The sequence below is a fragment of the Marmota flaviventris genome, chromosome 3 (genome assembly GCF_047511675.1).
Source record: "Marmota flaviventris isolate mMarFla1 chromosome 3, mMarFla1.hap1, whole genome shotgun sequence".
NCBI lineage: Eukaryota > Metazoa > Chordata > Mammalia > Rodentia > Sciuridae > Marmota > Marmota flaviventris.
Genome location: NC_092500.1, coordinates 33,755,684 through 33,768,546, shown reverse-complemented (window position 1 = coordinate 33,768,546; position 12,863 = coordinate 33,755,684). Strand labels below are relative to the sequence as shown.

At 32.9% G+C, this 12,863-nt stretch overlaps 1 non-coding gene across 1 annotated transcript; it reads left to right on the top strand.

Moving 5' to 3' along the window:
• Positions 1 to 6,318: 6,318 nt before the first annotated feature.
• On the top strand, positions 6,319 to 6,447 carry LOC114088846 (small nucleolar RNA SNORA18). Its single transcript, XR_003582075.1, has one exon. It is a non-coding gene; the product is annotated as a small nucleolar RNA SNORA18 (small nucleolar RNA).
• Positions 6,448 to 12,863: the final 6,416 nt, after the last annotated feature.

Genomic DNA, 12,863 nt, shown 5'->3' with positions numbered 1-12,863 from the left:
TCTTCATTAAACTTAAAAATATAATTTTCTTGTTTCTTTGGATCTTCATTTCTGAAGGCTAGTGTCCTATGTAAAACTTATATTAAATGATTTTATATTTTTATAGAAGTGTCAGCCATAAATCTTGCAGTAGGTGTAGAAAAGATATTGTTTTTCCTCCCCTATAGTTGCATATAGCAGTAGTTGTCAACTTTATTGCTGAGTCATATTCCTTTGTATAAATGTATCATGATTTATCCATTCTCCTGTTGATAAATATTTAAAAAATTTTTATTTATTACAAATGAAGTTGCTCTGAGCCTTTTTGTGCTAGTCTTTTTATTAATACAAGATTTCATTTCTCTTAGGTAAACTTATAGAAATTCAATGCCTAGAAAATTTGTTTAACTTTTAAAGAAACAAAACAAATTTATTTCCCAAAGTGGTTGCACTGTTTTATACCATCAATATCAATTTCTGAGTGTTTTAATGGTCTCAGACCTTAACAAACACCCTTAGTTTTAACCATTCTAATGGATGAGAACTGATACCTCATGGCAGCTTTAATTAGAAATTCCCTAGCAATGTATTAAACTGAATATATGTCTAGTGTTTATTAATAGTAGTCTTTTCTGTTTGTTTGTTTGTTTGCCTAGTTTTTCAAATTGCTTTTTTTGGGGGGTATTTTTAGTAATGTATTTTAGGAATCATTGTACATTATAAATATTTTCTCTCATTTAGAGGCTTACATATTCAGTTATTCAACTGTATCTTTAATGAATGGAAATGTCTGAATTGATGAAGTATAAGTTACAAATATTTTCCTATATAGTTCATGCTTTGAGGGTTTTACTTGAGAAATCTGTGTCTACTTTGAGATCTTGAAAACTTCTCATATATTTTATGTATAAAACATATACTTTTAGCTTCTACGTTTAGATCTATGATCTTTCTAGAACTGAATGAGTGAGTGAGATGGAGGATCAACTTTGGAGGCTTTGCTTTTGTTTTTACATATGAGTATCCAGGTTTTAAGAAACTTAATTTCCCCATGGAGTTGCATGCAACCTTTGTTTAAAATTAATTTACTGTATATATCACTGAAGTCCTAGATTTTTCTGTTTCACTGATCAATTTGCCTTTTCTTATTTTAATATCATGCGATCCTGAATACTGTAGGTTTAATGTTAAGTCTTAAATCAGAAAGTGCAGAATAAAACAGTTACTAATATGGCATTATGTAAAAATGTGGATGTGTAACCGATGTGATTCTGCAATCTGTATTTGGGGTAAAAATGGGAGTTCATAACCCACTTGAATCTAATGTATGAAATATGATATGTCAAGAGCTTTGTAATGTTTTGAACAACCAATAAAAAAAAAGAAAGTGAAAGTTCACCAGCATTACACTCTTCTTTAACATTTTTTTGAGTGTTCTAGGATCTTTGCATTTCTCTATGTATTCTAAAGCCAGGATCTATATTTATATAAAAATACTAATTGACTTTTGATGGGAATTTAATAGAGCCTATAAACACATTTTGAAGAGTTGATTCCTTAATAATTTTTGGAATACATGAATGTTATATCTCTCCATTTATTTGAGTTTCCTCCATTTTGTCGTTTATACTACCCAGAATTTGCATAAATTTTGTTAAATGTATCTATAACTATTCATGTTCTTGAATGCTGTTTTAAAAATTCATTTTCTAGTTGTTCTTTGCTAACGTATAAAAAGACAATCAATTTTTATGCATTTAATTTTAGTGCTGTGACCTTGCTAAATTACATATTTTGTTCTAGTAGATTTTCTTTGAAGATTCCTTGAGATTTTGTACCTAAACTATAATGTCATCTGTGAAAAAGTTTACTTATTTTACAATATGAATATCTTCTATTTAATTTTATTACCTCACACTCATGAATATTTCCAAACCAGTGTTGATAACTAGTGGCAAAAGTTGACATATATAACTTGTTTTCCAAGCTAAGGGTGGAAACATTCGTTTGTCATCATTAGGTACAGTTGCTGTAGGTTTTCATACATGTTCTTTATGAGATTGAAGCTGATCTTTCTCTTTCTTATGTTCCAAGAACATTTATCATGAATGGCTGCTGAAATTTTTCTAATACTTTTACTGTATCCTTTGGGGTGCTGATGTATTTTTCTCTTTGTTGTTAATATAATTAATAATTTTGATTGATTTTCAAATGTTAACTCAACCTTGTCTTGATGGAATAAATCTCAATCTCATTTGTTCATGAAATATTTTTGAGAATTTGTACAGATATTGCTGATTTCAGCTGGCTGATACTTTGTTAAATATTTTTGCATCTGTATTCATAATGAATGTAAATCTCTTATGACATTTTATAGCATCCTTGTCAGAATTCATCACCAAGTTTACAGCGATGTTATAGACAAGTTGAGAAGTAGTCACTTCTAGTATATCTTCCTTAAATATTTGCTAGGATTTACCATGCTTGGCATAAGCCCCTGGAACTTTCTTTGGGGTGTTCATATTTGTGAATCATTTTTCTTTAATAGATAGATGGCTCTTAATACTTCCTATTTCATCATGTGAAAGTAATCTTCTTATAAATTCAGAAATCATGTCTTTATGATAGCTGTTAAAGTAGAATTTTGAAAATAACATAGTAACCTTGAATATGACCTCCCATTTTCCGGAAGGACACTGTACAGAGGTTGAATATTTGGGAGCTGTAGCTACTGAGCAAAAGGCAGGAGAAGACCAGAGCCAACCAACTCCTTGGAGTCTCTGATGCTGAGGTAGTTGTCAGCAAGATTGCATTCCCTGTGGGCAGACTAAAGCTAATTAAAGAAACAGTAGGAAGCTCAGTTACACTGAATGAGCAAATACCAGAGGGGTTAAGATAAACATTATCTTGATGCTGTGTGAATTGGAACACAGATGGAAGTGATATAATACCTCAACTGGCTTCAGTAACAGAGACAATTTGAAAGGTTATACCCTGTGTGATTTCATCTATAGAATATTCTCAAAATGCCACAGGTATAGAAAATGGGAATGGACAAGTGTAGCAGGGAGAAAAGATATAATTATGTAAGAGCGGTCCTTCAGCTTAATAACAATGATGATTATATGAATCTGTACGTGTAAAAATTGCCATATAATTATACACAACAGAATAAACAATGAATGCATCCAAAATATGATAAAATCAGAATAAAGTTTGTAGTTTATTTAAGTATCCTGTACCAGTCAATTTCCTGATTTTGATCATGCACTATAGTTATGTGGATATCACCACTGAGTACAAGTATTGGGTACAAGAAACCAGTCATAATTATTTTTGCAATATTATATGAGACTATGATTACTTCAGCATAAAAGTTAAAACAAATTAAAAGAATAAATAAATAAAGGAATGTGCTCACTCACACAAAATAAATAAATAGCCAGGAGAGTACTAGTGCCAGGGTTTCATATTATATCATTAGACCTACTTTTAGAATATATCTAATTTTGCTCTTTTTCACATTGGCTTCTGTCAAATGTTTAATGCAAAAACAGTCATTTCCAGAGTCAAGTACTGTGTGTGTATGTGTGTGTGTCTGTGTGTCTGTCTATCTGTCTGTCTGTCTTATTCCCCTAATACAAAATCTTATATCTAAGTATCATTGGGAAAAACTAAGACATATGGTCATATCTAAGCCAATAACACTGCCGATATCCAGTGTATATTGTTGAGCCAGCCCCATAAAGATCATGAAAATGTGGGATTGGAAAGGGTGAGATGCTACTGACAGAAGAGACAATAGGTGTTTAGTGTCCTGCAAAACTACTAGGAGAGCATGACAGGCATTTCAGACACCAGGAGAAGGTCATAGTCTCATTATTACAGAATACACTGAGCATTCAAACAGAAATTCTTAATACACTCTTTGACTTATGCAAAATAAGTTTCAGGAACTGGGTGGCATTAGAAAAGGCTGGAACTATGCACTAAGATGGAAAATACTTTCCCCAAACTCTGATTCATTAAGCATGCATGAAGTATGCTCCCTAGAGCTATGTATAAGTGATTTGAACAATGCTACAAGTCTCTGGGTATTCAGAGGACATTCTACTTGCAGTCATCCTCTTTACCATCATGTTTCAGTTGCATTGTCTCACTCAAGAATCTTCATTCATCTGTGAACTGTGTGACCCAAAGTTATTACAATCTCAGGCCAAGCCCATAATCTTGTTTCTCTTACAACTCTAATGTCAATATTTGTTCAAGTATTTCAAATCCAAGGGTCTTTTGCCCTTCAGTACCATTTCTGCTTCTAAGAAATCTGTCTCTGAACTCTGTACTTGTACTCCTTAGATAAAAACTTCTCACTTGCCAGAGCAGATACTTTTATTTTTTATTTTGTAAATCACAAATTTGTCACAGCAGGTGAAATTTCTCTCACCTTCTATCGCCATAAATAATAGTATTTTTAACTACAGCTGTTATTTTTAGTGGTAGGTATCAATCCTATGCCTTCCAAGACCCAGATAAAAATCATACCCTCAGGTTTTCAAAATTTGCAAATTTGATCAAAGCACTAACAATGAAATAGAATAAAGTCAAAAAGGAACTAGGATCAAGAAAACTATATGGTAACAAATTCAAAGGACTGTCTTAAACTGAAAGTCTGCCTATTGTGAATTCCTGTCATCTGTTTTTGTTTGAATACTTTTCTATGCTTCTTTCTATTATTTTGATAGGTCACCAGTCATATTAGTTAACATTTATAATATTTATAATTTTATTGGATTAAAAGGATATTGTAACATGCATAACTTTATTGGATAAAAAGTTCAGAAATTCAAATAAAATCCACTTTTAAAAAAGGAAAAGATAAATATACCTTTTAGAGTTATGGTTTAGGTAGGAGGAATTCCCACAAAGCTCATGTGTGAGAAAATGCAAAAGAGTTTAGAGGTGAAATGATCAGATTATGAGATCCTTAACCTAATTAGTGCATTAATCCACTTGATTGGATTAACTGGGTGGTGATTATGGGTGAGTGGATAGTGGCTGGAGAAGATGGGTCAGGGAGAACATGCCTTTGAGTTTCTTTTTTCACTAGTGAGTCAAACTCTCTCTGCTTCCTGATTGTCATGTGCTGAGCTGCTTTCCTTTCCACACCCTTCTTCCATGATGTTCTGCCTTACCTCCAGCCTAGAGCAATGGAGTTGGTGGTCTATGGAATGAGACCTCTGAAACCTTGAGCTCCAAATAAGCATTTCCTCCTCTAAAAATGTTCTTGTCAGTTCTTTTGATCATAGCAGCAAAAACAAAACAAAACAAAACAAAATCTGACTGTAACATTTAGAAAACTCAGAATTACAAGAAAGGCAAAGTTAATACTAAGCTATAATAATTAGAAAACTCCAGTGCCACCATACCTCAATCTCTACCTTTCACTCTTCCTTTTCCTTCTTCTCTCTTATACTTTCTCACCTCCATTGATTACCTTTGTTATATCAAAGATAATATTTGAGGTTTGAAACTGGAAACTTTCAGAAATCTGCATTTTACCATCAGAGAGTAAATAAACCTTTCTCTTTTATTCCAATTCCAAAATCCTTGAGGCAAGTAGGGGTGTTGCTGTGTATGTGTATATATATATATATATATATATATATATATATATATACATACACACACACACACACACACACACATATATATATTATATGTATGTATGTATGTATATATATGAATCATGAGCCCATTCCTGAGGATAATGGATTGTGTTCCATGGTTGACAGATATAATGGAGGGAGGAGTTATTCTCACCAAAAAAGAAGATGGTGCCTGGCTACTTGGAGAGATGTTTCATAGGACAGTAATTATTGTCCAGCATGTGCTCTCTGTTTTGTAACTGCTTTATTTTCTCCTCCTAGCCCACAACTATGCAAACATTACTCTCATACTGTACTTTCCATACTAGTGTAAATACAAACTGACTTTTTCAGCTCTGCAGGTTATCTGAAAAGCAGCCATCTTGCACTATAAAAATGCTGACATTCCATTCATGCCCCAAAGTGTCCTTTGCTCACACTGTTCACAGGCAAACCAAAATTCCAACCTTGGCTACTTGTGCCTACCCAGATAAGTCTAAGTATTCAACAGAGATTACAATTTAAGTTCTAGCTCTAGGACTTCTGTTATATACAATTAAAGTATTATGTAGTATTTCCATACATTAAATTTTCACTTTGAATAAATTGAAAAGGATTCAGTGTAGACCACCTAATCAGTCAAAGATATGAATCACTTGTGTTACTTGGCTAGCTCAAATGTAATTAAGATTGCAATGAGGTGTATCACTATGGGGCCTTTCCTGTAGCTGCATGTTGTTGAAAACATCTCATAGAGTAATTTTGTGGTTTTGTTTTCCTCAAAGGACTATTAAGTCTCTGGGAAAAAAACTTCAAGACAGTTACTAAAAGTATGAGGTACCTAATAAACATTTAAAAGAAGAAACTAAGATTGCAATTAAGATTTCAGGAATTTCAAAAGGTAGTTACTGTTAAATTAAGCCAAGATTACACCCCTAGTTCATGCAGCTGGTCAAAATGCCATGAATGAAAATTAGAAATAGTCTAAGTTATTTGACCCCACCAAAAAATAGATAAATAAATAAGATAAAATAAAAAACAAAACAATAAGATGCATTTTCTTTCCTTTAAAACCCCAGGTTATCAATGTCTTTTTTTCTATATATCCATGGTGATGAGTTATGATGTACATCATGAAAGTTTTGTAGTAACAGAAACTATAGTACCAAACTTCATAAATAATTATCTTTTCAGTAAATAATTTCACTTTTGTGAATCTAAGCTCAAATCACACCATAAGGCATTATTCTAATCACATCTTTCCAATGTTCCTCCTTAAACCTGAAGAAACTACCTTGTAATGAGAACACTAGGATTTAAGCTACTGAAGCATGTAAAGCAGGATTGAAATTACCATATTAATATTTGAGAAAAAGCTTGCCAACTTCACTAAGAAATGTAACAAAATATGAAACACATAGTTGAGTCCTAAACTGTTGACTGGAAAGCAATGACCAAAAGCAGCACCATTTGTAATTCATGTTGTAAAAAGGACATAATACAACTTAAGTTACATATATGGACTACTTTTAAAAAGATCACTCCAAAATACTTACTGTAAATTAATGAGAATTAATCTAAATTGTATTGGGTAGTTACCACATTGGGGGCATCTTCAGGATTCTAAAGATATAATTAAACACAAAACATTTTTAAAATCCCTGCTTTCATAAAGTTTACATACCAGATAGGAGCATGAAGAAAATAAACAGTAGTAATAAGAAAAATACTGTATTCCATACTGACAAATACTACAGAGAATAATAAAACAGAAAAGGATTAGATGTGTCTGAGGGCCCAAAACACCTGTTAATAGGGACTAGTTGACTGAGAAAGTGGATTTGAGTAAAGTCTTGAAGAAAATGACAGCAAGCAGGTATAAAGAAAGAGGATTTCTAGGAAAGGCAGTATTCCTGAGCAGAAAAGTGGTGTTTCCTGAGAGGTCAGCACAACAAAAGCATACAGGAGGTGAGGTAGTAGAGGATAAGATCAAGCAAGGGTTGTAGGATCCATATCACACAGAGCCTTGCAAATCATGGTAGAATTTAGGATTTTGTTAAGAAGATGAAAAGTCATTAGAATGATCTGAACACAGGAGTGGCTTGATTTGACATTAATAGGCTTACTCTGGCTGTTGTGTGACAGCTGACTTATAGGAGGGAAGAACAACAAAGATGAAAGAAGGCTCTCCAGTTAGGACACTTTCGGAATAATGCAGGTGAGGGATGATGGTTTGCATCAGGGAGATAGAAGAGCAGTAGTGAGAAGTGGTTATATTCTGAATATTTTTTGGAGGTAGAATTTATACAATTCACTGACAGACTAGATAGCAGGCATGAGAGAAAGAAATGGGAAAATAATTTACCAAGAATTTTAGACTAAGCATTCAAAGACAGTATTGAGCGCTATCATTCAGCTCTCTATAAAGGTATATCATTGGTAATTCAAGAATTAACCACATCATATCTGAGTACTATACTGGAATTACTAAAATACATCTATTAGATACTATTTCTCAGAATTTGAATACTTAGGTCATTAATTGACCTTCTCTGCTTTAAGTGTGATATAATAAATCATTTACCTTGGCTTTGTTGTTTAGACTGTGGATAGAAATTTTATAATTGTATTCTCAGGATACTATTTTACTTTACATCCTTACAAAAAAAATACTACAAATCGTTAAATAAAAAAAAAATTGAAGAATATTTTCACTGCTTTCAGACTTCTGTAAACCTGTATAATATGTTTATTCTTTACTTTTTTAACATAATCTTTTATCATCTCTTCATAAAACCACAAGGTTAAAATATTATTTTCTTTAGGGTCAATATAAGGATAATGTAGCTTTTCCTCTAGCTTAGTTAACTAAATTTTATTTGTGTTATTAAGAGTTTAAACTGGGCATGATGGCACATGCCTATAATTCCAGTGGCTCAGGAGGCTGAGGCAGGAGGATCACAAGTTCAAAGCCAGCCTCAGCAACAGCAAGGTGCTAAGTAACTCAGTAAGATTCTGTCTCTAAATAAATTACAAAATGGGACTGTGGATGTGGCACATTGGCTGAGTGCCCCTGAATTCAATCCCTGTCTCACCTCCAAAAACAAAGTTTAGAAAAGTTTATTTTTAATTTTAATATTCAGATGTTTTAATTTCTTGTGTGATGATATAGTTTTGGCATATTGAAACCCTACTGTGTTTTTAATTTTTTTCTTCATTCCATTTACATGTCTGGCTTTCACTAGTATACTTTCTTCCTGTCATATTTAAATTTTGGCAAGATCAATAATCCTGAAAAAATGTAGAAAACTAATCTGAAATTAAGGCCTACAAGACAGCCCTTCAGATATATGTTTACATTGTCTCTACATTGTACTGAGATACTTTTTACTTAATATAACAAATTGCTTTTGCACTATGTATTTTGAATTATTGACAAACATATAAGGGTTTTATCAGTGGAACACTGTTTCTTCATGCTGTTTTTCTGCATTGGTGTCAATTTTGCACATCACTTTATCTGAAACTGCTAGACTTCATCAAGACAAATGTGTTAGATATGCTAAACATGATCCCTATACATAAAACATGAGACTTCACATGCAGACAAACTCAGGTCCTGCAGGGCTGGTTTCACTCTGTATCCTACAAACACAGTAATTCTGATAAATCACATAGTGCACATTTCCCATTAAAACAAAGAGATGGTGCACTTATAATTGTATTTGATGCTTATTTTTAACAATAGAGTATTTCTGTTCTTGCTAGGCATTACAGCAAACAAAATCAGTTGCTTAAAATTTTTTATATATATATAATGTATGGAATAATTTTCCACAGAATAGTTCTAGTTCTGGTTCTGTATGTTTCAATCTTTTTTCTCCTCCACTACCCACAGTCTTCTGGTGCCAAGCAGGAGATATTGGGCATGTTTATATTGCAAGATTACCTCCAGCCTGCACCTTAGAGAGTGGGTCCTTGTATTGCACATGGTAAATCAATGTAGTCAATGATAGAAATCTTTCTGAAGGTCCTTTGAATCATAAGTGATAGCACAAACACATACAGGAATGACTACAAATCAAATTTAAAATATCCTACTAAAACCAGTTAAAAGTCAGTCCAACTCAAATATATGTTTCCTTTCATTCAGATTTTAAATAAATCCTAGGAACACTCCAAATTCAGCTCTCATAAGTGAAGTGTGGCAGAGGAAGGTCATAATATTATGTATTAAGTTGTGAGCATATTGTACAATAGATATAATAAGATATAACTAAGAAAAACGTAAGTTCATCCATATAAATTCACTGTTTGTAGCACAGCTATAGTTTATATTCCATAAAAACGGGAATTCTGATGAAATGTAATTTTATAATTCTAGAAAAAAGAAAAACAGATGGTACACTTATAGTTATGCTGCTGAGCATATAGAATATGCACACATTGGGATAATTTCTGGTTCTATGTCTCATGATACCTGGTGAGTTAGGATGCCAGACATAAGGAATATGCCTAGAAATTTCTAAATCTCAGTCCAGAGCTTGGAACCAGGTGGGATCAGTAGAGCTATCTGGAATCAGGGTCCCAAATTCAAACACCTGGTGTTGTCATTCCCCACTTCAGGACACTCCAATCATCCCACCTCAAACTATTCTACTAATGTGGAGAACCAGATGTCCTATGAGGTTCTTAGAATCATGCTTATGAGTCAGTCTTGAGTATTAGGAAAAACTCCAGTTAAAGAATGGTGGCCTAGTACTGGCAAACACTGGATGGCATGTTATATTTTTATATAAGTTTACTTAAGATCAAGTCACAAAAATAGTGCTGATGTGCTATTTTCCTCAGACATATCAGATGTGGGACCCATTCAGGGCTCTGGACTAACAACAGTGCACTTTTATTCCTTGGTCCAAAGCAGTATGGTGGTCCTCTATGTCAGCTATCGTTTTTCTAAGTTCCACCTGCTGGCCACTTAGGTTTCATAGAATGTTTTTGATATTCACTCTTTCAAACAAATCTTGTATTTAAAAAGTCTCACTGAGAGGTTGGGATTGTGGCTTAGTGGCAAAGCACTTGCTTCGTGTGTGTGAGGCACTGGGTTCAATCCTCAGCACCACATAAAAATAAATAAATCAAATAAAGGCAGTGTCCATCTATAACTAAAAAAAACATATATTTTTTAAAAAGTCACTGCATTTCATTTCAAAAAAACATTTCTCATTGGAATGCCTTTAATCTGTAAGATTTGTTTTTACAAGAGTTTTTCCTCTCATAAATAGTGTGTATCTTACCCTTTATAACAATAAATTATAAAATTATTTTTTTCACATTCTTAAATATTCTATACCCACTGTGAATGGAATATTTTCTGGCTTACTATTCTATTAGAGGAGCTAATGATTTTTGTGTGGTATCTGTTAATAACTATTGAAATGTTTCATAGTGTTAATATCCTATCATTTATTTAATTTGGTGAGTATAGACTTTACAATGAATAATAGTTTTATCTGATTGTTTTGCTTATTTCTGAGATATCAAATAGTGACAATAAGATTATCTTGTTAATTTCTTTAATACCCTATCTGATGCTTGTGATAACTTTTGTTAGCTTTATCAAACTAGGAACAATCTAAAAATATATCTGTTTTGTGTTTTCCCATTTATCTAGGAGACTTCCTTTTCAATTCTCATTTATAACCTAGTCAACTTAGGATTTCTTCTCCAGAGTTACATCTTCCTAATATCAAGATTATAATGCATGGTTTTACTAAAAAAAATTCAATTTAGGGAAATTGAGGAAGAGCCTGAAAAGAAATCAAGCATAATGCAAATATTAAAAAAATGTCATTTGAGATAGTAATTCTTAATTTTCCAGTTTGTATTTAAAGGATAAAAGTATAAATGTTACAATATGACATTTTTTCACGACAGGTGGTATCCTAGATATTAAATGCAAATGCCATTCTCTTTTTATCTCTTAAGAAGTACCAGAATCCAGTCAAAATCTGTATAACATATTTCAACCTATGCTTAATAATTTGGTGAAAATTAATTTAAATATTTATGGAAATGGGGATAATTTTTGAGTATGTTATTCATAAGTCTGTTTTTATACAAAGACCAATGAAAAATATCAATTAAGGATCTTATTTCTATCCACTATTACTTATTAATATTAATAAGAACTATTTTCTGTAAAACTATCCTTCATGTTATGGTTGATTGCCAAGTGAAATAAACTGATAAAAACTGGCAGGCATTTCTTTTACTGGTAGTGGGTATATCAGCATTATCTGAGACGATTCCCTTTATTTAACGCAAACCAATATAGTGTCCTACCCCCCATTTCCTTTAGAAGTTTAGCATTTTTAAAATATCTTTGATAAATTGAAAAGGCTTGACTGAGGTCAGCTCGCATATGCAGGTAGCAGATCCTCCTGAAAAGAAATTCCCCAAAAGGGAGGGAGAAATATGGATGGTCTCAAAACCTCTTCCTAGAAAACTGTGTAGGTGAGACCTGATTCTCCTTCTGACCTAGCCATGCTGTCACTGGACAGCTTGCTTCCAGGAAAATGGCAAGTATATCCTTAAACTTGTAAAGCTGTGTGACATTGCAATGCTATTTTAGAAAGAGGTTTTTGTTTTGTTTTGTTTTGTCATAGAGTAACCACTGCTAATCACAGTATGGAGAGAGAGGATTTCCCTACCCTGCTGTGACCCACTCTCTGAGAAACTGCTGCAGGCCAGCCAGCAAATGGAAGAAATATCTTCAGGTTTAATGGATCTAGGTATGCAGTTCCCACTGTATATCTATAATCACAGCCACAGTGTAAGAAGGCACAATTTTCAGACACATTAGGAAAGCTTTCTATCCTTAAGTAATAGTAACCCATCTTTGCCTCAAGCAGGAACAAAGAAAGCAGTCAAGGAAATAAAGCCAACTCTCCACCTGTGCATGGGAGATTGGGATAACTTAATAATTTCACATTGTGCTATTTTAAGCATAGAACATAATGTTTTATAGAAAACCCTAAGTCAAACTTTGGAAGCATTGAATGATGTGGCTTTAATTAATAAGGAAGTACTCCAAAGGCTAAGTATTATTTCAGAGAATATTTTTTTCTAAATGTAGATGGAATTTTTCATTTGTCAAGCATACAGGTAGCTATCAAAAGGCTTGTGAATTTAGCTATAACATTTACATTCTTTATATAGTGTTCTTGATTAAATTAA